Genomic DNA, 26,107 nt, shown 5'->3' with positions numbered 1-26,107 from the left:
TTATGAGGCAAGACTACAACACCTGGGGCTTTTTAGTTTAGAAAAAAGTTTTAGTTTAGAAAAAAAGATGACTGAGGGGAGACATTATAGAGGTCTATAAAATCATGCATGGTGTGGAGAAAGTAGATAGAGAGAAAATCTCCTCCCTCTCACATAACACTAGAACCAGGGGTCATCCCATGAAATTGATTGCCAGGAAATCTAAGACCAACAAACAGAAGTACTTTTTCACACAACGCTTAATCAACTTGTGGAATTCTCTGCCACAAGATGTGACAGCCAACAACCTGGATGGATTTAAGAAGGGTTTGAATAACTGGAGGAAAGGTCTATCAACGGCTACTAGTTGGAGGGCTGTCGGCCACCTCCAGCCTCAAAGGCAGGATGCCTCTGAGTACCAGTTGCAGGGGAGTAACAGCAAGAGAGAGGGCATGCCCTCAACTTCTGCCTGTGGCTTCCAGCGGCATCTGGTGGGCCACTGTGTGAAACAGGATGCTGGACTAGATGGGCCTTGGGCCTGATCCAGCAGGGCTGTTCTTATGTTCTTAAGGTGGTGTTGAGAAAATTGGGAGGCTAGAGTTCAAAGCAAGGAAAGCATGGAGTGGATGGAAGGAGTTAGGGAGGAAGTTGGTATCCAGTTCCAGGATGTGAATCTGGGTATTACATCTTGGGGGATTTGCTTCCAACAAGAACCATAAAAGGGCAGTAATTCCAAGTTGACAAGAGGAGCAGGAAACCTTTTTCTCCACAAATGTCCCCTTATTTCAGATAGAATGTACAACTCCAGGCCTGTTGCATTGCAGTCACGGAGTCACTGCAGTGATAAATGCACAAACGCATGGACTATTTTTTTCCAACTCTGAAAGCCAGGGAGAGAGGGAAAGTTCCTGGCAGGCACAGTCCTGCATGGAAAGAATTAGCAAAGGAGAACTTTTCTTCATTGAAAATCTCATCCTCGCTTGGGTGATAGATTGCTGGACCTGATGAAAAACGTGCTTGCAAAGGGAGCATCAGCTCAGGGCTGGTGGAGGGAGGGAACCACATACTGTAAAGGTCTTGAGTGAGCTGCTGATTCCTGAGCCCAGAGGGATGCAGTAGCGAGGGGAGAAAGTGACACTTGTCAAGTCAGCTAGTAATTGATCCAGAGTGCCAATTTGCAGCAACTAAATATTTGGCTTGTGCTCTCAGGATGTGCTCAAACAAACTTCAATTAAGGAGGAGAGAGGCTGCAAGGGGAGACTAGGGACTGCCGCCAATGCCAGCACTTGTATTCTTAGATCCAGACACAGCCGATCGATCTGGAAAGGTTTTAGCGAGATGCCACAGCATTCTCATCACCTTCGCTCCAGCGGAGGCACAACCGCCGCTTAACAACTCCAAAGAGGGTGGCTTCAAGCTCCACCCCCTGACCCAGAAATCCTCACCCCCTCCCTGCCACACCCTTGCCCAATCAATCTCCCTAGCCCATGGCAAAATCGAGAAGGGCCAGGAGCAACCCGTCTTCAAACCACATCTTTACACAACGGGAGCCCCTTTGCTGCCTACGTAAGAGAAATTGGAGATGCAGGACAATTCAGATCAAAGGCCTACAAGGAGAACCTTTTAAACCCTGAACTTCTTTTCCAGATCAAATGGCTAAACACATCTACTAGGCAGCTCAAGCCTACGTTTTTGCAAGGCGGCTGTGGCTCCATTCACCAGCTAGCTAAGCAGATCAGAACTGAAAGGATAGGTCAAAGCAGACTATAGCCTGTGTCACATATTAGGGTTATTCTCACAGTTTTAATTAGGGTACTAGACACATCCTATCCAAGTTCAGGAGTTATCTGTGCTCCCTTTTTCCTATCGTCTGAAATCACCGAGGTAGGAGGGGAAGGAGGGATCATCTGGGTTGGAGGGCTTTTTGTCCTACCTCATTTAAGAGCTGGATGCAGCTGCTGGGGAGGACTGAGCCCTCCAATCAGCTGCTGCTTAGCAGACGATCACTTCCTCCCTTTTCACTCACAACCAATTGGAAAATGGAAGCATGCACAGCTCCTGAACTTGGGCAGGATGCATCTCCTACCCTAATTAGAATTGTGTGAATCACCTTATTATGTTCAACACTCATACAATCTGTGTACAGTTGTGCATGCAGGTACAATTACTCACACGTTAGGCTGAATAAAGGTACAGTAGTGTACATCCAGTCTGTACCATGCATTAGTTCACTTTTAAAATCAACACACATACAGTTATTCACACAAAAACCTGTGCAAGTGACCAGGCCTGCTCAACTGAGGCCCCTCAGCTGTTTTTGGACTACAACTCCCATAATCCCCTGCCACAGTGGCCAATAGCCAGGGATTTTGGGAGTTGTAGGTCAACATCTGCAGAAGGGCCAAACTTGAGCAGCGCTGGGACTTTTACACACAGCAGGCTTTAATGCAAGTTTACTGGAAGGCTTTACTGCAAACTCAAAGTTGTCCTAAAAAACCGATGCAAATAGTGGATTTTTTTACCCTGGATATAAACCAGGCTACACTCAATGAAAACCCCAAGTCATGTGTGAACTGCTCCCCAATAACTTGCAGGGACTTCGAGTAAATCTGGCCGATATATGAACGCACCCCCTCGATTCAAGAGGAGATGCAAGTTAAAGGGCGTTAAAAGCCCCGTGTGAAAAACTTACTGATATAGACACCTGAATGCAGGTAGAATATAATTTCCAAATTGGGCATATAGAATGTTCAAGATTAAAAATAATGTTCAGCCTTTTAGCAACATCATTTGAAGCCTTTGGATTATGTTTGGGGAAAATTTCTGGACAAATACATTACCATATACACTTCCATCCCTTAGCTACATTGACTGCCAATTTGTTTCCAGGTTCAATTCAAGGTGCTGGTTTTGACCTTTAAAGCCCTTAACAGTTTGGGCCCTGGATACCTGAGGAACTGCCTGCTCCCAAGGGTTTCTGCCCACTTGAAAAGGTCATTGGAAGGCGCTCTGTTCTGCATGCCGACAATGAGGGATACTCAACTGTCATGCACACAGGTCAGGGCCTTCTCAGTTTTTGCCCCCCAACTTTGGAATGCTCTCCTGGTGGGCATCCACTCCTCAGTCTCCATCACAGTTTTTAGAAAGCAAGTGAAATCTTGGCTTTTTATCCAGGCTTTTATACAAGTGTTGTTTGTTGCTGCTGCTCTGTATTTTGTGGTATCATTGTGTATGTTTTTTAAACTTTTAATTAGATTTGTATTTTATATTCTAATGTAATATTGTTATTGTGTGACTGTTTTATAGTTTTATATTGTTTTAAATGTTGTATAAACAGTCTAGAGATTGTTTTAATGAAAGGTGGTATAAAAATCTAACATAAAATATATATGGTTTTCTTGACTAATTTCTTGATGGATTGTAATGGTAAAGGTAAAGTGTGCCGTTGAGTCTGTGTTGACTCCTGGTGACCACAGAGCCCTGTGGTTATATTTGGTAGAATAAAGGAGGAGTTTACCATTGCCGTCTCCCGCACAGTATGAGAGGATGCCTTTCAGCATCTTCCTATATCGCTGCTGCCCGATATAGGTGTTTCCCATAGTCTGGGAAACATAGCAGCGGGGATCCGAACCGGCAACCTGTGGCTTGCTAGTCAAGTCATTTCCCCACTGTGCCATTATGTGACAGATAATTCAAAATTAGGGGAGGAGCCTCAATGTCCCTCTTTTGCATTTTTAAATATTGGCCAGTATGCAAATCTATTCATATACAATTTCACTTCAGCAGTTTGACCTTGGGATGTATATTAACCCCCCCACCCACCCACACACACACACACTGCACCGCCTGTAGGTTCTCCATCAATCCTGGTATCAATACTATGAAAGGGGCACTGTTAACCCTGAGAGTAAGTCTTGTCCATAATTGATGGAGGCAGAGTCACTGTCTAATTATAAATAATGCCAGTAATGATGAGAGAACTTTGAGCATTGATCAGTCGATTGTACTTCATGTCACCCAGCTACATAAAGATTTGCTAATGGGGAAAGGTTTTGTTTGGGGTTTTTTACAGCCATAATTAACCTCACTCATGCCATTTAATCAGAAAGGAATCTCTCGTAGGGGGCACAGGGAAGCGGGAGAAGCTGCTAGATCCAGAGTCCAGACCTTCTCAAAATCCAGAGTGGTTTTGTCACATCACCTAAAAGTTCATCTAAAAAGTTTCCACAACCCAGAAAACTGGCCTGATATTCACTTTTAAAGCCCCTTGGTGCCAAACAGCTCCAGTCACCTCTACAAACCCTGTGATTCCTGACACTATTATGGCTGGATTCACACATAAAGGTCTGCATGAGGAGCATTCCCAGGAGTGCAAACCACCCCTACTTCCAGTTTAGGTTCCAATATGCCGACTTTGTCATGTAGTGTGAACTAGACACTTGCATGTTCAGAAAATTTGGGTTTGATTCACATTTGACCCAGTCCAAATTTGACAATATCAGATTTAGGTTATATGGGCTCTGGAGATATCGGATATCAGATCAGATTTGGAATCCAAATTCTAATTTAAATTTGAATTTCCCCCCAGAGTGGACAATGGAGAAATTTAAAAAGCACTAAAAATCACCTATTGTCCCTAGAGCCCCTTGTAGTGAATTTGAAGAAAATTGGTCAAACCCCTGATTTTTAGTGAATTTTTGAAATTTTGGTTAAAATGGCTAAAAATAGTGAAATCTCGCTTTTTTCTAGCCAAAACTTTACAAAATCTTCTGAGAGCTGGTCTTGTGGTAGCAAGCATGACTTGTCCCCTTAGCTAAGCAGGGTCTGCCCTGATTCATCTGAATGGGAGACTTGATGTTTGAGCACTGCAAGATATTCCCCTCAGGGGATGGAGCTGCTCTGGGAAGAGCAGAAGGTTCCAAGTTCCCTCCCTGGCAGCATCTCCAAGATAGGGCTGAGAGAGATTCCTGCCTGCAACCTTGGAGAAGCCACTGCCAAGCTGTGAAGACAATACTGAGCTAGATAGACCAATGGTCTGACTCAGTATATGGCAGTTTCCTTTGTTCCTATGTTCCTAAACTGAAGACCATCCTCAGAGCATCAGTTATCTAACATGTGGAGTAATATTCCCTTTGCCTTCATGAAAAGGGGTAACAGAATACCCCTTTTGCTACCCTGAATGGATGGACATAGTTTTGAAATATGGCACACATGAAGTCTACATTGGCTGGACTCTAATTTTTTTCAAAGTTGTAGGTGGATCCCCAATTTTGGTTGGGGGGGGAAATCACACTGTGAGGTGCGAATTGTATTTGGAAAATTCTAACAAAAGGGAGTTTGACCCTCCACTGTAATTCAAGCAACCTCTGTCCCATGGGCATTCCAAGATATTTGTTGCCTGAGGCAAAAGACATTCCCGCATCTGCCCAGCATTCTTGGGCCATGATGCCTCCACAGCAGCAGCACACGAGCAATCCCAGGCTATGCCACCAAGCTAGGCAGTGGCATCAGGGGCATTCCTAGCTCACAGGTGGGAAGGGAGGGGAAAGAAGAGACATCCCCCAGCAGCAAGGCAAGGAGAAGGAATGAACAACATGTCCCAGTAGGGTGAAGGAGGACGGGGGCAGGGAGGCCCATGGGATGGTTCCCATATGGCAGGGGGCAGTGCTTGCTGCACCCTATGACCCCCCCTCATGCCCACCGGAGGCAATCATCTCATTCTGCTCTTTCCACTCCCATGGTTGTCAGCTCTTATTAATGGTTAACAGTCACTCTTTCTGGCTGCTCCACTTCTGTGGAACTCCATTTATTGTGGAGGTGGCCTAGAAGAAAGGGAAGGAAAGTAAGTGTGCATGTGCATGTGTGCGCACACAAACACACAGTCTTCTCCCACACCCAACCATGGCGTCCTTGATTTTGTTAAGCCTGTCTGCTCTTTGTGCTTGCCTTATAATTTGCCGGGAGGTGAGTTTTTATTCCTTTGTCTCGCTTCTTTCCATTACGTTTGCAATTAAGAATCTCTGAAAAGCAAACACAAGGGGTAATGCAGCCGATAGGCTTCTTCTCACCATCCTGCCCCAGGGCTCAGGGAACATTCAGGGATCTGAACTATAGTCCTGTGAGATGGGTTTTGCTGAGCTAAGGTTCAAGGGCACATGGGGTTTATTTATTTGAATATTTCTGCACCACTTTCCAATAGCTCCAACAAATTTATATTGTAGACTGCTACGGAACCCTGGCCTAGATATTATGAACACACAAAATATACACTTTAAAAACAAATGAACATCAACACCACCAGTACAGCATATGAGCAGTGACAAGAAATTCTCTTCTCAGTCAAAAGCCTGACAAAGGAGGAACGCCTTGCACCCCTCCAAAAACAACCCAAGGGATACATTTCCTTACCTCTTCAGGGAAGAGGTTTCACAATTGCAGTAAAGTTACAGTAAAAGTCCAACTCTTGCCCTTCTTTGCAGCTGTTCTCACACACACCCTAACCCAGGCTAGGAAAACCCACCCTGGGTTAGGCTACACGTGAGAACCACAGGGATTGGGCCCAATCCCAGTGGGGCAGTGCCCCCTAGCCCCACTTTGAAATCCGGCTCTTTGAAACCTGCCTAGTCCCACTTTGAAGCTGGGCTCTGGGATTGTGTGTTCACCGGGGCTATGAACAGCCCCAGCAGACACAAAGATAGGTGCCTAGAGTGCCCATCTCCTGGGGGAATCTCCCAATGCATTGTGCATGCCGCATAGTGCACTGTGGGATATCCAGAGGCTAGGCGGCATCATCCTGGCCTCTGGAGCTCCGCACTGCACCATGCAGTGTGGAATGCCCAGAAGCGTGGTCCACACTCCCAGCAAGGACAAATGTTTTTCTGGGGGGAAGGTTCAAACAGCCTCCCCTTCTGCCTGCCGCCCCACCCGGTCATGTGAACGACTTCATTGTCTGATTCTGTGGCAAGGATGGGGCAGACGGCAAAGCCTGCTGATCAGACCTCAGGTGTCAAAGTGAGTTTACATGGGGAGATATGACCCTTGTAGTATGGGGTTCCCAGGCCATGTGAGGATTGAAAGGTTAAAACCAGCACCTTGAATTGGACCCAGATGCAAACTGGCAATCAATGCAGAGACATAGAACAGGCCAAATGTGTGCCCACTTCTCCACACTGCTTAGGAGATGTGCTGCAGCATTCTGCACCAGATGGCACTTCTGAGTCATCTTCAAGAGCAGCCCCACCAACATGTAAAGAAGCATGAATCAGTGTGTAAAGTCTTGACCTGTCTAGAAGGCGGCGGGGGGGGGGGGACGGGACACCTCATTCGCCAAGAAAGCATTCCTGGCAACAATTCTGACATGCTTCTCAAGGAAGAGTGCTGGATCCATGCGCATCCCCAGGATTCCTGCTGCATCAGAGAGGGCCACGAAGACCCCTCCATCACAGGCAGGCTAATTCTACCAGCACCACACCCATCTCGTCTGAATTAAGTTGTCAAGTAACCTCTTTTTCTCATCCGCTTGACCACAGCCTCCAGGACATTACTTCGGGGCAGGGTTAGCAGCTCCTCCTCCGATGCTTTGCTAAAAATAGTCTAGCATCGTCACCGTATTGATGACACCCTGCTCTGAAGCTCCAGATTGTCCTTGTCAGTGGGTTCACCTAGATTAGGGGTTCCCAACCTTGGGTCCCCAGATCAGGAGCTGGAAATCCCTGGTCTAGATTTTAAACAAACAGCATTGATAGCATCATGCCTTATGGGACCACACAGTTTTTTTCTCCAAGGAGCTGATGTAGCCTCTCCGATGATCTAGTTTTGCTCCCAGCACTGTATGCCCTTCCCCAAAACAGGTAGATATGCAAAGTGGTTATGGGTCTACACTATACCTTGCTCCCTGCCCCCCAACTTTCTTCCCAATAAGGACATGGAACAGTGCAGAGCAAGACAATCTACCTCTGGATTATAATAAAATTATTTGCCTTCACATTGATCCCCAGGAAGACTTCATGGTGGGTGGGCAGGGTCAGAGTTAGCTGCCTGCATGACTCATTGCCCTATTTTAAAATAGATACTGCAGAAATGGAAAAGGGCAGTTCAGATTATCAAGGGCTTTCCCCACGAGGAAAGGTTAAAGCATTCAAGGCTTTTTCTGTTTAGGGGAAAAAAGGATGACTACAGGGAGAACATGATAGAGGTTCATAGTGTAAACAGAATAGACAGAGAGAGAGAATTTTGGTTCTGCTTGCATAATGCAAGAACTCAGGGTCACTGAAAAACATGGGTGAGTAATAGATTCAGGACAGACAAAAGAAAATGCAATACATAACAAATTTACAGAATGCTTAAAGTTTCTCAGATTCCCCAGATGTTTATTACTTATTTATTTGTTTGTTTATTTTATCAGATTTGTATAGCGCTCCAAACTTTTGTCTCTGGGCGGTTTTCAATAACATAAAACCAGTTAAAAACATATACAAAAACTTAAAAACAATTTAACAATTTAAAAATAACCAGAAATTAAAACCCAAAGATATTAGGAAGCTGAGAAAGCTTGGGCAAAAAGATGGTTTTTCAGGTGTGTGTTTTTTTAAATTGCCAGAGATGGGGAGGATCGTATCTCAGCAGGGAGAGCATTCCACAATCTCGGTGCAGCGACCAAAAAGGCCTGTCTCTGTGTAGCCACCAAACAAGTTGGTGGTAACTGGAGACATACCTCCTCAGATGACCTCAATGGGCAGTTGGGCTCATAGCGAAGAAGACGCTCTCTTAAATACCCAGGTACTAAGCTGTTTAGGGCTTTGTAAGTTATAACTAGCACTTTGTATTTTGTCCAGAAACCTACTGGCAGCCAGTGTAACTCCATCAGTAAAGGAGTAGCATGGTCTCTCCAAGTTGTTGGACTACAACTCCCATCATCTCCAGTTGCAGTGGCCTGTACTATCACAAGATATAGCGATGATCACAGGCTTCAATCAGGGGTGGGCAGACTGAAGTATTCCAGGAGTCACTTTTGTTTATTTATTTTCGCCCGAGCCTTGGAAACAACCCGCACAAAATAGCCCTTTGAGAAGGCAGAGCCAGTCACAGAATGGCAGCTTACACAAAAATCTACTCTGAAAGACTAAGGGGCTTTAAGACCAGCACTAGGCATGGTCAGTGCTTGCTGGGGCAGGGGCAGGGGCAGGTGGGGTGAAGACAGCAGAGTCTCCAAAACTGCCACCACAGCCTAGCGATCCACAGGTCTGGTCAGACACCTGCCCTGTCCCCTGCACAGGCACATTGGCCAGCTGAGCAGTGGGGGGCGGGGATAGGGCAGGCCCACGGGAGACTGGGGCGGACACCAGATGGGTCTACAGAATGCTGGGTGGCAGCGGCAGTTTCAGAGATTCCTAAAGTCCGACTCTGCTGCCTTTACTGCTCCTCCTGCCGCAGCAAGCACTGGCGGAGCCTGATCAGAACGATGGGACTCCAGGATTATTTTGTCGCGTGACAGAAGGGAAACAAGGGGCACTGCTTTGTGGGGCCAGAAACCGGACAGAAAATAACAGGAGAGAAAGTAGTTCAGTTCAGTTCATTGCGATCGTCGATCAAATACAACCCAAAGAAAAAGAACATTAAGGGTAAATATTGTGTGTGTGTGTGTGTGTGTGTGTGTACACACACACACAAGTGTAGAAGCTATTGCATAAAATAAAATGGAAATAAAAAACCTAAATTAGCCATTTCTAGCACATCATGTGCGGATCTTAATCACAGCCATACAAAATCTGGCAACCTGATATGAGACATTGGTAAAAGCAACCTTCGGCACCCATTGGGAGACAGGTTTAAAATGACACAGCCATGACCCACTCAGCCGGCCAATCAGATTTGCAGTATCGAATGGAAAAGAAGAAAGGGAGAAGCAAGCCCAAATGCCTCCAGAGCTACTTCTGAGCAGTCTGAGAGCTACTAGGAAGTTCCCAACCTAATTAATGCCCACCCTTGGCTTTGATGGTTTGAAATGAGGATTGGGGGGGAAATACATGAAGGAGGAGACATCTGTTGATAGCTATTGGCACTAATATACCCTAGATGGCTTGGGCCCTGGGTATTTAAGAGAACGTCTTCTCCACTATGAGTCCCACTGCCCACTGAGGCCGTCTGGAGAGGTCTGTCTCCAGTTGCCGCCAGCTCGGCCGGTGGCCACACAGGGACAGGCCTTCTCAGTTGCTGCCCGAGGTTGTGGAATGCGCTCCCTACTGAAATATGATCCTCCCCATCTCTGACAATTTTTAAAAAGCATTTGAAAATCCACCCACCTCTTCACCCAAGCTTTTTCAGCTTTTGAAATTTTTAGGTTTTAATCTGTTTTTGACTTTTAAATTGTTTAAATTGTTTAAAATTTTGTGTATGTTTTTAACTTGTTTTATGTTATTGTTAACCACCCAGAGACAAAAGTTTGGGGCGGTGTACAAATTAGAAAGAAAGAAAGAAAGAAAGAAAGAAAGAAAGAAAGAAAGAAAGAAAGAAAGAAAGAAGCTTTGGAGTTTCCAAGTTCAGGGGTAAACTTCCTCTGGATACCAAATGTTGGGCAAACATCATGGGAAAGCTTCATCCTTTGCTTTTGAGCTGCCTGCAGGCATTGAGCTGGACACTGTTGAAAAGAGGGTGCAGGAATCGATGGTCCAATCCAGCCAGGCCATTCTTATGACTACATCACGAAAGGAACAAAACATGACTTTGGAGTCTCTGCTGCAGATCAGCACCTAAGTACTCCTGGTGCATGTGTGTGAAGTGTGCGTGTCTGTCATACACAGAGAAACATAATCCACAGTGATGGGAAAAGAGCTTTTCACTCTGCACACATTTTGGAGCCACAACATTCCTTTTCAAACTTCCAGGAAGTGCATACACTGAGTGTGTGGAGGGGGAAGTGGGACTGGGCCCCTGCCCTGGCCTCCATACATTCTGTGAATAGAGCCAAAATGCATCCATTCTATAGTCGTGTAGGCTCTGACTGCACAAACTAGAGCCTGGCAAAACCCAAGGTCTTTGATGATGCCAAAAAAGTCTGCCTCACCCCCAAAAAAGCCATGGGGCAGGCACAGCAGGCCTGATGAGAAGTGCACTTAGGTAATTTTGAAGCCTGGATCTCAAGGCCTTTGGAGGCCCCTCCTCTGCTGGAGGCCCCCCACCTGCTGCAAGTTAAGCATCTCACACACACACACACACACACACACCCCATGACAAACACAGTAGTATTTTTAACACGGGGGTATATCTATGCAAATATGCATTAGCAGACACATTTCAACATGCAAGTTAACATATTCCCATCCCACATATTTCTTTCTATCCCCACTCCCCACTCTGTCCCTAAAGCACCCAGCACAGGTCATAATTACACTCGGCTGCCTGGCGCAGTGCAAGCAAGCAGAGACCACACCACCCAGGACAGTCTAAAGAGGATTTGGGGGGCCCCCAGGAGGTGTGGAGGCCCTGGACGACAGCCCCAAAGTCCAGGGGTAAGAGTGCCACTGGGCATGATCTCACCCCCCCCCCATGCTTTTATTGTAGGTGCTCCCCATATATCTGACAAGAAATGGGAACATGCAAACACAAAAACAGAAATAAACCCTATTCTGAAACTGGCAAGATTAGACTGCTACTGACCTGTTTGCTTGGGGGGGGGGGAATCCCCTAATTTTGCAGGCTGTCCCCCACCCCCATCTACAGATTCAGAGGCCTTTTGTAGCTTAGACTGGGGAACCTGACCTGAACAGGGGCGGCCCTTCCACGAGGCAAGGTGAAGCAGTCGCCTCTGGCAGCAGATTACTGGGGCACCAGGAAGATGGCCGCATGTCCTTCTATCCTCTGCTTTGGAAAAAGAGAGGGGAGTGAAGAGGAGGAAGGCACACACAAGGAGGGCAGCATTTGGCACCCTTCCGCAGGTTCACAGAGGCCTTGAAAGCTTTGCCTGAAAGCTTTGACCAGGCTTCACCATGTGATGTGCTCGGCCTACTGCTATGAAAGGGCCTCTCTGATGATCCTCTGGTCTTCATGCAGTTCAGTCTTGTGAACAGTGCTTGGGGGAGGCACAACGAACCCCCTGAACCCCCTGCCTGACAGATTCCCCAGACTCAGGCCCTGTCTGTTTCCCCAGCCGCTAGTAGCAGAATCCAACACTCCCATATGCTCCGTGTGACTTCTTTTCTCCACAATAGCTTCTCTCCTTCAACTTCTGTCGCTCTCCCATTTCTGGCATTCCTCAATATTTTCTGCCTTCCAGCATCTCACACATTAAGATAGCGATTGATCCAGTTTGGCCACGAATAAAAACAGCTGTGATCCGAAGACAGGAGCAGTCCCATGGCCTTACCATCCAGATGGGTAAGTGTGCTGATGGCAAAAGCAAGATTTAAGCCGAGAAAGAGATGTAGCAAAACGAATTAGTGTCAAATGGTTTAACCCAACCCCAGCCCACCAAATCCTCTGATATGCGCTGGGTAGTGACTACCTCTTATTCTGTTCACATTCACAGCAGACAGGACCCAACCAGGCTGACGGATATAGGACTTCTCTGCCCTTGTTAGATTTAATCAAGAGAGAACAATTGGATAAGGTAGATTGGAAAAAATGTCTGCAAGGGAGCCCAAGTTCTATAGACCGAGTGTACAATGACAAACACTGCCAATTTCAGTTTTTGAATAGTTCACCCTGCTCTAGTGAAACTGGGCTAGCACTGCCCTCTGCTGGAGGAGTGAGGTAATGCCTGTCCCGTATTTCCAAATTGGTTACTTCAGGGTCATTTCACACATTACATTCATGCCTGTAACGAAATAATTGTCTGGTTAGTTCCAATCAATAAATGAAATCCAGCACTCCTACTCCACTGCATTCATGTCCTTGTTGCCCCTGTGGTCGACAAGTTACAATACTGCTGTGACAGAATCCACAACTGGCAGAATCCCTTTGTCCTCAGTCCCCTAAGTGCAATAGGTCCATGTCAGAGCCTAGATCTGTTCCACACTCCCTGGCCCACCATCCCAGTCCCTTTCCAAACCAGCCATGCATACCCACTTCCTTCCTGTCAGCAGTGCACAGCCCCTGACTTGAGCCCCACTTTTCCTTAGAACCACATCTTCCCCTTTATTGTTTCCTCAGGTCCTTCATCATTCTCCATTTATTCCTCCTTTGAGTTCCTCTATCTGTCCATGACTGCCTGTTCACCTTTCCTCCCGCCTCCGTGCCTCTGGGTTCTCTCTCCTTTAGGTTCTCTGTTTCCCTAGTCCTCAGCCTACCCTTGTATGAAGTTTTAATCCACTCTCCCTGTGGACATGAGAGGATTATCTTCCTTGGAAGCCTTCAAGAGAGCCTTAAAAACCCATCTTTTTAGCCTGGCTTTTAAGGGTATCTAGTTTTAATTTTAATCTGATTTTTTTTTAAAAAAAATCAATTTATTTTGTTTTATTATGTGTTTTTGATTTTAATGTAAACTGCCTTGAGACACTTTGGAAGTATATAAATCTGATTGATTGATTGATTGATTGATTGTGATAGATAGATAGATAGATAGATAGATAGATAGATAGATAGAGAATCTCAGCCAACCTGACAACTTTCCTTTCCATCACTGTAACAGGACTACACACTGTTTAGTTCCATGAGCAAATTTCAGTCTTAACTGCCACAAGCACAATATAATATAGGTACTCTAAGTGTACACTTCCAAAACCCAAACAGGAACAAGTGGTGTAGTGGTTAGAGTGCTGGACTAGGACCGGGGAGACCCGAGTTCAAATCCCCATTCACCCATGAAACTAGCTGGGTGACTCTGGGCCAGTCACTTCTCCCTCAGCCTAACCTACTTCACAGGGTTGTTGTGAAAGAGAAACTCAAGTATGTAGTACACTGCTCTGGGCTCCTTGAAGGAAGAGCGGGATATAAATGTAAAAATAATAAAATAATAATAATAATAATAATTTGCAAACACACGGCAGTCTGTGTACGGCACATAGGCACATACAGTCATACACACATTATGGTAAGCCCACTTACAGTAGCACACGTCTTATACGTATTCTGTATCTGAGGCAGCTGGTACCCCGTTCACTTTTTAAACGCACGCAGAGACAGTCTGTACAACACATACAGGTGTACAGACAGGCAGCTGTACACACATAGAATTTAATGCCTGAAAATGGCTTCATTCTCTTATGGCAGTGAAGACACTGATGGCTAGCTGGTGTTAGGATGTGAAGCCTTGCTTTCCTTGAGTGGCTCTCCTTTCAGTGTTCCTCTTGAGTTCTCCGCAGCACTCTTCCAGACACTGTAGTAATTTCAAGGGAGCTTTTACAGGCAAAGATCCTAGTGCACTGGACCCATCAAGAGTAACTGAGAAAGAAGACAAATGGTTAACAACTTTCAGAAGCAATGGTCTCCATTCATCCTGTATTCTGATCAGGGAGGGGAGTTGATCTCAGAGTAAACTGATGCTGCTGGTGGCGGCAGCAGCATTGGTCTATGCTCGTTACTTGCTTACTGTTACTTCTCCTCAGGGGCGCTCCACCAATGAGGCAGGGCGGTCGCCTGAAGCAGCGAATCGGTGGATTGGTGGCCTCCACAAACTCATCACTTCCTTCAGCTACTTCACCCTGCCCAGACCTGCCACTGCTCCCCCCCCCAAACATTTTTGGTGGCATGCCAGCTGCTGCCCTCATAGGAACATCGGAAGCTGCCATATACTGAGTCAGACCATGGGCCCATCTAGCTCAGTATTGTCTTCACAGACTGGCAGCAGCTTCTCCAAGGTTGCAGGCAGGAGTCTCTCTCAGCCCTATCTTGGAGATGCTGCCAGTGAGGGAACTTGAAACCTTTTGCCCTTCCCAGAGCCACTCCATCCCCTAAGGGGAATATCTTGCAGTGCTCACACTTCTAGTCTCCCTTTCATATGCAACCAGGGCAGACCCGGCTTAGCTAAGGGGACAAGTCATGCTTGCTACCACAAGACCAGCTCTCCTCTCCAAAAAGCTTCAAGGGGGCACTCGGATTTGAACCGGGGACCTCTTGATCTGCAGTCAAATGCTCTACCACTGAGCTATACCCCCTTTTTCAAGGGAGCATAGCGCCCTCCTTCCCTATTCAAAAAGCAGAGAGTGGGGGAGTTGGAGGAGCAGGAAGTGGCAAAACATACTTCCTGCTGCTCCAACTTCCCTGCCGTCTGCTTTTTGAATATGCATAGGGCAGGATATGACAAGGAAGAGGAGCAGGAGTGGCAGTTGGTGCCCCTCTCCTGGCACCCGGGAGCTTTACACATATGGCTTTTACTTCGAATCTCCTCCAGAATGGCATGTGCCAGTCCACATATTAGCTGCATTTACCCCGAAGTCGCTGAAGGCTATCAGGGACCAGTACAGGCAGGACACTGATTTCCCCCAAATCATGGCTGCGCATTCTGGCTTAGCCCGAATTACGTCCGGCTTTAAAAAATTCTCTATTTTCAGTTGCTTTTAAAAAACAACAACCAAGGTTTCCGTTATGCCCCCAAATGGAAAACTCTAGAAAAAATCATTAAGTCCCCAGAAAATGCAGGAAAACTCTCCCACTAGAAAGCATGGGGAATTATGCTGCATAGGCCTAGAAAACGACTAGAGTCACAGAGAGATTAAAAAAGAGGTGGCTGGTGACAGCAGTTCCAGGGGGCAGTAAGGGCAGGAGAAAATACCTTTTAAAAATGGCAACCATTGCCTCCACTGGCACCCAGCATCCTGTGGGAAGCCCAGGAGGGCAACCCAGCATTCCCGGGGAAAGCCGCCCCACCCCCACTGCTCAGTTGACCTCCTTGGATGTGCAGTGGCCATCCGAGTAATCAGCACAGCACTCAGCTGCTGTGCTGACCACTCAAATGGCCACTGCACACCAGCGAAGGCCAGCTGAGTGGCAAGAGCAGCATGGCCTCCCCATGGGATGCTGGGTCATCCTCCTGGGCTTCCTGCAGGCTGCTGGGTGCCAGTGGAGGAAATGCTTGAACTCTGTGTTTTACTAGTATCTGTCTATCTATCTATAGCTGCTTGGGCCTCACTTACTCCCTCACTGACATAAAACTCCCAGACCACGAAAGATAGAAATCTGCTGTTTTGCCGGTAGGTTCCAGACCTCACCCACACTACCAGTAAAAAACAAAACCCCAGAAAAATTCATTAATAGGTTGGAAAATGTGGAAAAACTCTCCCGCTGGAAAAGCATGGGGGAATGATGCCTTCCAACAAACTTTGGCTGTTTTCTGAGGTACTTTTACAGACAAGAAGTCCAAACTTTAACAGAATGAAGAAACAAACAAGTTATATAGTTTCATTTCACTGGATTTCTATCCATGTTGGATTTCCACAAAACTCACTTAACACATGGATAGAAATCCAGTGGGAGGGGGGCACCAAGGTGGCCCAGAGCAGGTTGTGGTGGGTGGTAGTGCCCAATGGGTGCAAGGAAGCTATCACCCATATTTCAAAGAAATTGGACAAAGGAGTGGTTTCCTAAAAAAAGAAGAAGAAGTTGGCATGTCTTTGTGGCAGATTTGGGGCAAAAAAGAGGTTTCTGGAGCAGAAGAGTGGGTCAGGTGGTAGTGCCCCAATGGGTGCCTGCTACCACCCAGATTTCAAATAAATTGGTGAAAGGGGTAATTTTTAATTTTTTCCTGAAGTTTGTGTGTCTTTAAGCTTTTTCCCCATAGGGAATCATGGGGAATTTCAGCAGCCCCATAACTCCACTTGGGGGGCACCAGGGTGGCCCCAAGTGGGTTGTGGTGTAGTGCACATAGGGTGCCAACCACCCCCAGAACTACAAGACAATGGGGCACTGGGTTTTGTTGTTTTCAATGTCTGAGATGTTCTTTGGTAGATTCTAGAGAACTGAACTTGGGCCAGGATCCTTATGCTAAGGCTTTGGACTTGTGTTTTCCCAAGAGAACGCTGCTCTGTCCACGCCCTCAGAACCATGTGGCGAAACAATTTTGAAGCAGAAGGAAGTTTCAACACTGTGGTATGTAATCTAAAGAGATAGGTACCGGTAGGTTTGTGGATGCTGGTCTTGAGTTAGTCTGGGTTTTGCCAACACTAAGCTATCGGGGCCAAACTACATGCCATATGGATGTATAGTTTGGTAGTACTTGAGGCGCTTCTCACGATCGCCAGAAACGGGCAGGAGGAGGGAAGGCCGCTTTCAACTTAACTTCCCATCTGATGAGCAAGTGGACCATCTTCAGCGCATCTCCCATAAACCCACACATTCTGTGCTCCACGAAGGAATGCGGAGGGATCTCTGGCTGGAACTCGTTGTTCCAGCTGCTCATATCCCACAATGCCATGGGGACATTGCATTGTGGGATTTCCCGGGTCTCCTCAGACTGAACTTAGCCCCATGAGCTTCTCACAACCAGCCTAACCCAGGCTGGGCTGCCCCAGCCTGGTTTAGGCCGGTCATGAGAACAGCCTCCTCAAGTTCTTGGCTTGTGAAAAAACCATCACAGGAGAATGGGTTCCAGATCAGGACGCGGGTGGGGCAGGTCTTATGGAAGGGGCTGCAGCTCAGTGGAAGAGCGCCTGCTTTGCATGCAGAACTCCCCAGGTTCAATCCCTGGCATCCTCCAGTAGAGCTGCCAAACATAACCCGTTTTTAATATATATTTAACCCACTGTGTACCTTTAGAATAAACTAGGAAAACATTCCAGATAAAGGAAGCCATTCAATCAAATTGAAATCCTTACCAAGCAATACCAGATTATATGAACTTGCCCATCATATTCCTGCCCACAACCTTCTCTTCTTCAGCTCCACTACCTACAGCCACCTGAAGCCTGCTTGCTCTCTAACTGAACTTGGCCCATTCTCCCTTCCTGCCTGTTATGCCAGGAAACCTCCCCCCCCCCCAAGAGCTGGCCTTGTGGCAGCAAGCAGGACTTGTCCCCTTAGCTAAGCAGGGTCTACCCTGGTTGCATATGAATGGGAGACTTGATGTGTGAGCACTGTAAGGTATTCCACTCAGGGAATGGAGCCACTCTGGGAAGAGCAGAAGGTTCCAAGTTCCCTCCCTGGCAGCATCTCCAAGATAGGGCTGAGAGAGATTCCTGCCTGCAACCTTGAAGAAGTCGCTGCCAGTCTGTGTAGACACTACTGAGCTAGATGGACCTATGGTCTGTATATGGCAGCTTCCTATGTTCCTGCAAATCCCTTCTTCAAGCTGGAGACCCTCGGCATAACTGCTTCATCCTTGTGCCCACCTGTAAACTGGTTTGTGACCATGCAATGGCATTTGCTCATATTCATCCCTCTCCCTCCCTCCCTTCCCGCCATCACCCCACTGTCTACTTCAGACTGCAAGCTCCGGAGGGGCAAGGACTTGTCTATTTTTGCCTTAAGGAATGCTGTAAAGCACCATGACGGTGCTGTGCTCTTGTTATCATTCTCAACAATAAAGCTGTGTTCACCCAAACTGAAGGCATCTCTGAAGTTAAGGCAACCCACCTTAAAACACACACACGCTTGTACTTGTATTTACCTGAAAAGAAGACGACTCTGAATTTAAGACCCCCACACACATACCTACACAATTTCTAACATCAAAGAACTTGGGAAAAACCTAGCCTTGAATTTAGATAAATATGGTCATTTGAATAATGGGTGCCAAGTTACTCCAAGTAGATTTCATTTGCATAAATGTCTTTCTTAGTTGGGGAAAAGCCGGAGTACAGAGCCTTGAAGATACCCAGCCACCTTCTGTTACCTTTTCTCCATATACTTTCCTCTCTCACCCCCTAATTTGGGGGGTTTACAACTGTTTTAGAAAGTAGAGGGCCATCCCCTGCCCCTTCCCCATTACTCTGTCGCCCTCAATAAGTTCCATCTCATCCTAGTAAGGACACCCTCCTTTTCTGCCCAGAGGCCTCCAAAGAAGCCAGAGATATTATCACTGGGTCCCTGATTAGGCAGGTCTGACAGCTGTATTTGTTACAGTTATCAGAAGAACGAATGGGAAGAAATAGAAAGACGCCACAGAAATCCCAGCTGTCAAACCATTATTTTATTTTATCAAGTGCAAAAAGAGCTTTTATAGGAGTGCCGGGGAGAGCAGGGGCTTGAGGCGGGGGAGCGGGGGGGAGATGTGTGAGCATTTCAGAAGGTGTGACATTATGCACAATACTTCTCAAAGGCTCTTTTGTGTGTGCTCTTTAAAGCCACGTTAGGGGAGTAAAAACGCAAAGGGCAAGTATAAAGATGGGAGAATTCTCAGGACATACATAAGCAGTGAATAGATGATCACAAACAACGTGCCACAAAGGGAAACAGGCAAAGATGTCTTTTCCAGGCCTTCCTCTCTTGTTGGCAAAGAAAAGATGCAGCAGCAAAGGAAGAGGGTGTGGCTTAGTGTGTACACGGCAATGCCCCGAGGATGCTGCAAAGTCAAATCCACTCCCACCAGCAACTTACCCAGCACAACGTATTTCAAGTTCTGTTTTAGCATCTTCTTCCGAGTCTCTCGATCTGTGTGAGCGACGGAATTTAGCAGCTGACAGAAATTATGAGACAAAATTATGCTTTTTAAAGCTTCACAATCTATCTCACCATTCTCCAAAAGAACTTCAGGACCAAAGGAACGCACTCTGCACAGGTATTCCAGGATGTGTGACAGGAGCACTGAAGAAAGGAAACGAATGGTAACATTAAGAGCTCACCAGGGTGGCTTTCAATTACTGGTCAGCCAGAGAGAAGACAGCATATTATTTATTTAAAAAATCTATTGTATACCGCCTCCTCCAAAGATTCTAGGCAATGAACAATAACAATAATAATATTTTAAAAGAAAGATTAAAGGGCAAAAGCCTGTCAAAAAGGTAGGTTTTAAGAAGGGCCTTAAAAGCCACTAAGGAGGGGGCTGAACAAATCTGGGGGGGAGGGTGTTCCAAAGATATGGGGCTGTCTTAAAGAAGGCCCTCCTATGGGTCCAGGCACCACACACTACACCAGGGCCTGGGACACTAAGGAGCGCCAACTGAGAAGACCTCACAGGCTGGGATACAACTGGCCGAGAGAGGCGATTCCGGAGATATACAGGTGCTAAGCCCATAAGGGCTTTATAGGTGAGAACCAGCACTTTAAATTGGACCCGGAAGCTGGAAGGCCTTTGCTAGCCCAAACCTTTTGCAGAGATCCTCCAAACTAACAGCGAGGGATTACTGCTGGTGACGGGAGGGAGACAATAAGACTTCCTGCTTAGAAAGAAAAAGCCAAGTTAGCTCTCATACCTTCACATTTGCCACATTAGCACTCATGCCACCTGCACCGATCCACAGACTATGGAATGTTTTGTGGGATCAAACCAACTATCCACCTAACTCAGCTCTCTGCCACCCAGCAGGAGTCAGCCAGTTCCCTCTGAAAGCTGCACAAGCAGGGAGGAAACCAATATCCATCCCCTGTTCCAAGCCAGGGACTTTTAGTACCAAGAGGTTACTACTTTCAAGGCTAGTAGCCACTGATAGATCTATTCTTCATGTATGCCTCTCTCTCTCTCTCTCTCTCTCTCTCTCTCTCTCTCTCTCTCTCTCTCTCTCTCACACACACACACACACACACACACACACACACAATGTGTCTCATGTCACCCCAAGTGATGACCAACACACATAATAAATTCATATCATCATCATCATCATCATCATCTAGCTCTGGGATGGTCAAACAGTAAATGGGAGGTTAATATAAACTGAGCAAGAGTATCTTACCATTTTTATTTTGCTGCCTCATTTGTGATCCCCTCGCCCCTGGAGTCAGGATCCCCACTACAAGAATATATAATTTTGAAGGGGGCTTTCCCCTTCCTCTGAGACAGCAACAACAAAAACAAATAAATATTTATATACCACTTTTTGACAGAAGTTCCCAAAGCGGTTTACACAGAGAAAACAATAATAAAGTAATAAGATGGAAACCTGTCCCCAAAGGGTCCAAAAAAGAAAAACATGAGGTAGACACCACCAGCAGCCATTGGAGGGATGCCGTGCTGGGGATGGATAGGGGCTTTTAAAGTCCTTTAGCTCGCATCTCCTCCAGAATGGAGGGGGCACATCCACATATCGGCCAGATTTACCCTGAAGTCCCTGTGAGTTATCGGGGAGCAGTTCACACACACAATTCGGGTTTTTCACTGCGCGTTAGCGTGTAGCCCGATTTATATCTGGGGTAAAAGAATCCACTATTTGTGTCATTTGGGGGGGACAACTTCGAGTTCACAGTAAAGCCTCTCAGTAACGCCTGCTGCTGTGTGTACAGATCCCTGGGGAAACAAGAGGAACGCCCCTATTCTCATGCCTCCCCTACCATTGCTTTTCTTGGCCTCCTAAATGCTGTATTTGGTTGCTCTGCCACAGTGTGTCTTAGACTGATTTGGAAACAAAGGTGGCATTTTGTTATTTTAGTTAAAGAAATATGAGAAAGCAATGTGCTGGGGGCAGCTTTTATAACAAGGTCACGTAAGGAGACAGCCTCAGGCAGCGAGTGAGGGTGCACACATACGCATACACGCCTACTGATCGTAATTAGCATACACGCCTACCCTCCTAATTGCTGCCACTGTCCCCATCTCATCGGTGCTGCCGCCCTCTCACCCTCTGCCTCTCTTGCCAGTCCACACCCAACCACCCACCGCACCTTACCAGGCCATACTCCACTGAGTGTTCCCTCCAAGAGGGATTCCCAGATGTTGTTGACTGCAACTCCCAGAATCCCCAAGCAAAAGCCATTGCAGCTGGGGCTTCTGGGAGCTGCAGTCAACAACATCTGGAAATCCCTTTTAGAGGGAACACTGACTCCACTCTCACTGCTGGCCTCCTCTTCTCTGAGCATGTGCTGTCTGTAAGCTAGCACGAAGCAGCACAGTGCGGGTGAATCAAGGTGCAGCCATCCATCCATCCATCTCACACTCAGAAATTTGACTTCTAGAAACTTGGTGGAGGGAGATGAACCTTGAAGAATGAACTCCACCAGTTCACATTAACAACAGCTTAATAAGCTATCCATAAAAATGCAGACGTTAAAAGAGCACACAAACAGGAACAGTGCTTTGCCAAGGAAAGAAGGTCTCAGAAAACTGGAATTGTTCAGGGCATCCGAGACATTTTGCTTTGCCTGAGACAAAGGGAAATGTGACCCTTCCAATCTGCAGGTGTGTGCTCAGCATTCTCAGACCACCATGCTGCCAAGGTAGTGGCAGCAACCTGTAAGCACTCTCAGCCTATGGTGCCAAGCCAGGGAGTGGTAGCAGGGCCAGCCCATTTCCAGCTCAAGGGGTGGGTGGGGAGGAAGAAGAGGTGCTACCCAGCAGGGCAAGAGGAAAATGAACACCATGCCCCAGTGGCACAAGGAAGGGTGGTGGCAGTGGATGGCAGGTGGCACCTATGGTGGCAAGGGTCTGAGGCAACCACCTCACTCTGCTTCTTGCAGAGTTTCACTCTGTTTCATTCAGAAGAGATCTGGCCTTGTGGTAGCAAGCATGACTTATCCCTTTTGTTAAGCAGGGTCCACCCTGCTTGCATATGAATGGGAGACTAGAAGTGTGAGCACTGTAAGATACTCCCCTTAGGGCAGGCATCCCCAAACTGCAGCCCTCCGGATGTTGCTGAACTGCAACTCCCAGCATCCCTAGACACAATTTTTTGTGGCTGGGTATGCTGGAAGTTGTAGTTCAGCAACATCTGGAGGGCCACAGTTTGGGGATGCCTGCCTTAGGGGATGGAGCCGCTCTGGGAAGAGCAGAAGGTTCCAAGTTCCCTCCCTGACTTCTCCAAGATAGGGTTGAGTGACTCCAAGATCTCTTTCCTGGTTGGTCACCAGCTCATACCCCAAGAGACTCCTGCCTGCAACCTTGGAGAAGCCACTGCCAGTCTGGGTAGACAATACTGAGCTAGATCGACCGATGGTCTGACTCAGTATATGGAAGCTTTCTATGCTCCTATGGGAGGGCTGCCCTTGAGATAGCTGGAGTCTGTGAGGTTGGCCAATGCCCTTTGGTTCCACACTAGCTACCTAGGTTTTCCTCCTACCTTGCTTCCACACAATCACTTCTATCCAGGTTTTCCTCCTACCTTGCTTCCACACAACCGGAAATTGGAAGCACACACAGCTCCCAAACCCAGGTAGAACACAATTTCTGATTGTGTGAATGACCTCATTAACTAGTAAGACGCAGGCCATCTTCTGCTCACCCCTGTAGCAAATACTAGAGGCTGACTACAGAGAACTCACCTTGTTGGGCTATTACATCAGCATCAATAATAGCACAGCCCAGCTCCTGCAACACAGCCCCACCACTGTGCTTTCCCCCAATGTCCTACCACCACCTGACAGGCCCACCAAAAACATCTTGCCTTGAGAGGGGCAAAAAGGAGGGGGAAATAATAAGCAACAATAGAAGTGTGAAATTCAGTTTGCACGTATTTGTAATATTTGTCCTTTTTTTCTTTCTTTCTTTCCTCAGTTACAAAGAAAGAAAATACTTTGGCTCTCCCCACATAGCTTTCATCAGGTTTAGATGGAAAAAATAAAGGTTTTTTTTTAATGGTCTTACTAGCTTTTAAAATTAAAATCCAGCAGCCAAAAAACTTGTTGCCTATTCAAATCTATATGTGAAATTCCTTCTTTCCCATCTTCAGCGTATCATCGGTCCCTTAGGATTGCCAGATCACATTGCTGAAGTGGCAGTAAAGTAAAGTGTGCCGTCAAGTTGGTGTCGACTCCTGGCAATCACAGAGCCCTGTGGTTGCCTTTGGTAGAATACAGGAGGGGTTTACCATTGCCATCTCCCGCACAGTATGAGATGATGCCTTTCAGCATGTTTGTATATCGCTGCTGCCCGATATAGGTGTTTCCCATATTCTGGGAAACATACCAGCGGGGATTCGAACCGGCAACCTCTGGCTTGCTGGTCAAGACGTGGCAGCAGCCAGTAGAAAACACAACCGCAGAATTCCTTCGTCAAGGGAATCTAGCAGCCACATCTGGAAGCTGTCCTGACTCTTAACTAGTATCCCTAGACTCTGTGTGTGTGTCTCTCCCTCCATAGCATATTGTCCACTTCATCTTAAGCACCACACAGAGCACCTTCCAAAGCCCCCTATCTGATTAGCCCTTCTTACCAAAATTCCCTGCCTTTTTGCTTTTTCCTCAAACCTCATTCTCCACTTACCCTTCAGGTTCTTGACTAGGCTTCCTTCTTCAAATGACTAGGCTTCATTATAATCACTACTTCTAGCCACTGAAGCTGGTGGTTTGGGAGAAGGCCAGCGCAAAGCCTGGTTGAGCATATGAAGTTGCCCTATATTGAATCAGACTATTGGTCTATTATCCAGACCAGTACAGACAATTCTAACTAGCAGTAGCCCTCCAGAGCCTCAAGCAGAGATTCCTTTCCATCCCCACTACTTGAGATTATTTTAATTGAAGATTTGGAGATTGTATCCAGGATCTGCTGTACCGGAAGCAAAGCACAAGCTTTGCTATGATCTATGATCTATTGATCTATGGCGGCCCCTCCCAACAGTACAGCCTCCTTTACCCCTGGGACAGAGGTTGCAGCAACATTCAGACCAGCAAAGCAACACAGAGGCTGAGTGCATGGGCAACAGAAAAACAATTAAATCCCCTGGTTCAAATAACCTGGTATATTCAAAAAAATACTTTATACTGAGCCCAAGGCAAAGACACCTAATAGGTTAGTGCCCTAATTGGTCTATCAAGGTGGAAAACAACCACCCCTTTTCCTTGAGGACAGGATTTTGAAACCCTGAAAATGTTAGTATTCTGAAAGTGAGATAGGGTGTGTTGATAAACAATAATATGCAGATCTTCCTGCAACCCTGGAGGCCTGTTTCTGGTCACAGGTCATTTTCATCTGGGCAGAGGCCTGTTCTTTCATTTTTTTTTTCATCTGGTCAGAGGCTTGTCAGAGGTCATTTCTGGTCATTAACATAATCATACATTATATTTTGTTAGCATTTGCTAAATTGCTGATACATTTGTTTCAGAAGGGACCCCTTTTGGGTGGATATACAACGTCTGAGAAATGCTTAAGATACGTAAAAATTAACATATTGTATTCATTTTATACCAAATGAGACCATGTATGTCATTTATAAGAGTGGGCCAAGTTTTATTATTATTTTATCAACAGAGAGGTATTTATAAACCCAATCAATCAATCAATCAATCAATTTATTATTGCAGCCGTAGGCCATACAGAAAACATACAAGAATTAAAGAGAATTAAAAACAGAATATACCAGCAGTAGTATGGTACATAATAATCAACAATAGCTCCTAAAATTTAATAAACCCATTGAATTGCAGTTTTAAAACTTGCTGATTGACTAGGAAGGTATATGCAGCATGTAATTCTTATAATTATGTGCAGTTCTCTATATCTTCTGCATCTGTATATGCATAACCATTTTTATTGAGGATTGGTACATGTAAATATAAAACAAAAGCACTGTCTTTTATATTTATGTGAATTAAATAACAAAAACTGCTCCTCTGTGCAAAGCTCCCCATTCTCATCACACTCAACTTGTGTCAAATGTTTGCCAGTAGTTAAGTATGCAGGAAGGCATATTTTCTTACCTAGATGCTCTGTTGAAAATGCTCCATAGAATCCTAGATAGTTGCTTTAGTTTGTACTGTTGAAAATACACTCCACTCTGCACATGCCAAGAGGTACTTTCCTCCTCATTATTGCTTCACAGGCACTAAGTATGAGTTTAGGCATAAAAGCAGGTTCTAGGACTGAGATCAGGTGAGCCCCTTGCTCAAATTAGGACTTTGACCTTTGGTCAAATTAGGACTTGAACCCAATTGCCTAGAGCAGTGATTCTCAAACTTGGGTCCTCAGGTGTTATTGGACTTCAACTCCCATAATCCCCAACCAAAGGCCACTGAGGCTGGGGATTATGGGAGTTGAAGTCCAATAACACCTGAGGACCCAAGTTTGAGAATCCCTGGCCTAGAGCAATTGTAAGGTCACTAAACAATACACTCTAGCCTTTTCTTTATCTGAAAGATTTGCTATCAGACTAAATCCAAAAATCCAGTACTTTTAGGA

General features: G+C 46.2%; 1 non-coding gene across 1 annotated transcript; it reads right to left on the bottom strand.

The window, feature by feature from the left end:
• Nucleotides 1-14,996: 14,996 nt before the first annotated feature.
• On the bottom strand, nt 14,997-15,068 carry TRNAC-GCA (transfer RNA cysteine (anticodon GCA)). The gene has a single exon. It is a non-coding gene; the product is annotated as a tRNA-Cys (tRNA).
• Nucleotides 15,069-26,107: the final 11,039 nt, after the last annotated feature.

This window comes from Hemicordylus capensis, chromosome 6 (genome assembly GCF_027244095.1).
Source record: "Hemicordylus capensis ecotype Gifberg chromosome 6, rHemCap1.1.pri, whole genome shotgun sequence".
NCBI classification, from domain to species: Eukaryota; Metazoa; Chordata; class Lepidosauria; order Squamata; family Cordylidae; genus Hemicordylus; species Hemicordylus capensis.
This window is presented reverse-complemented; position numbering and strand designations above follow the sequence as displayed.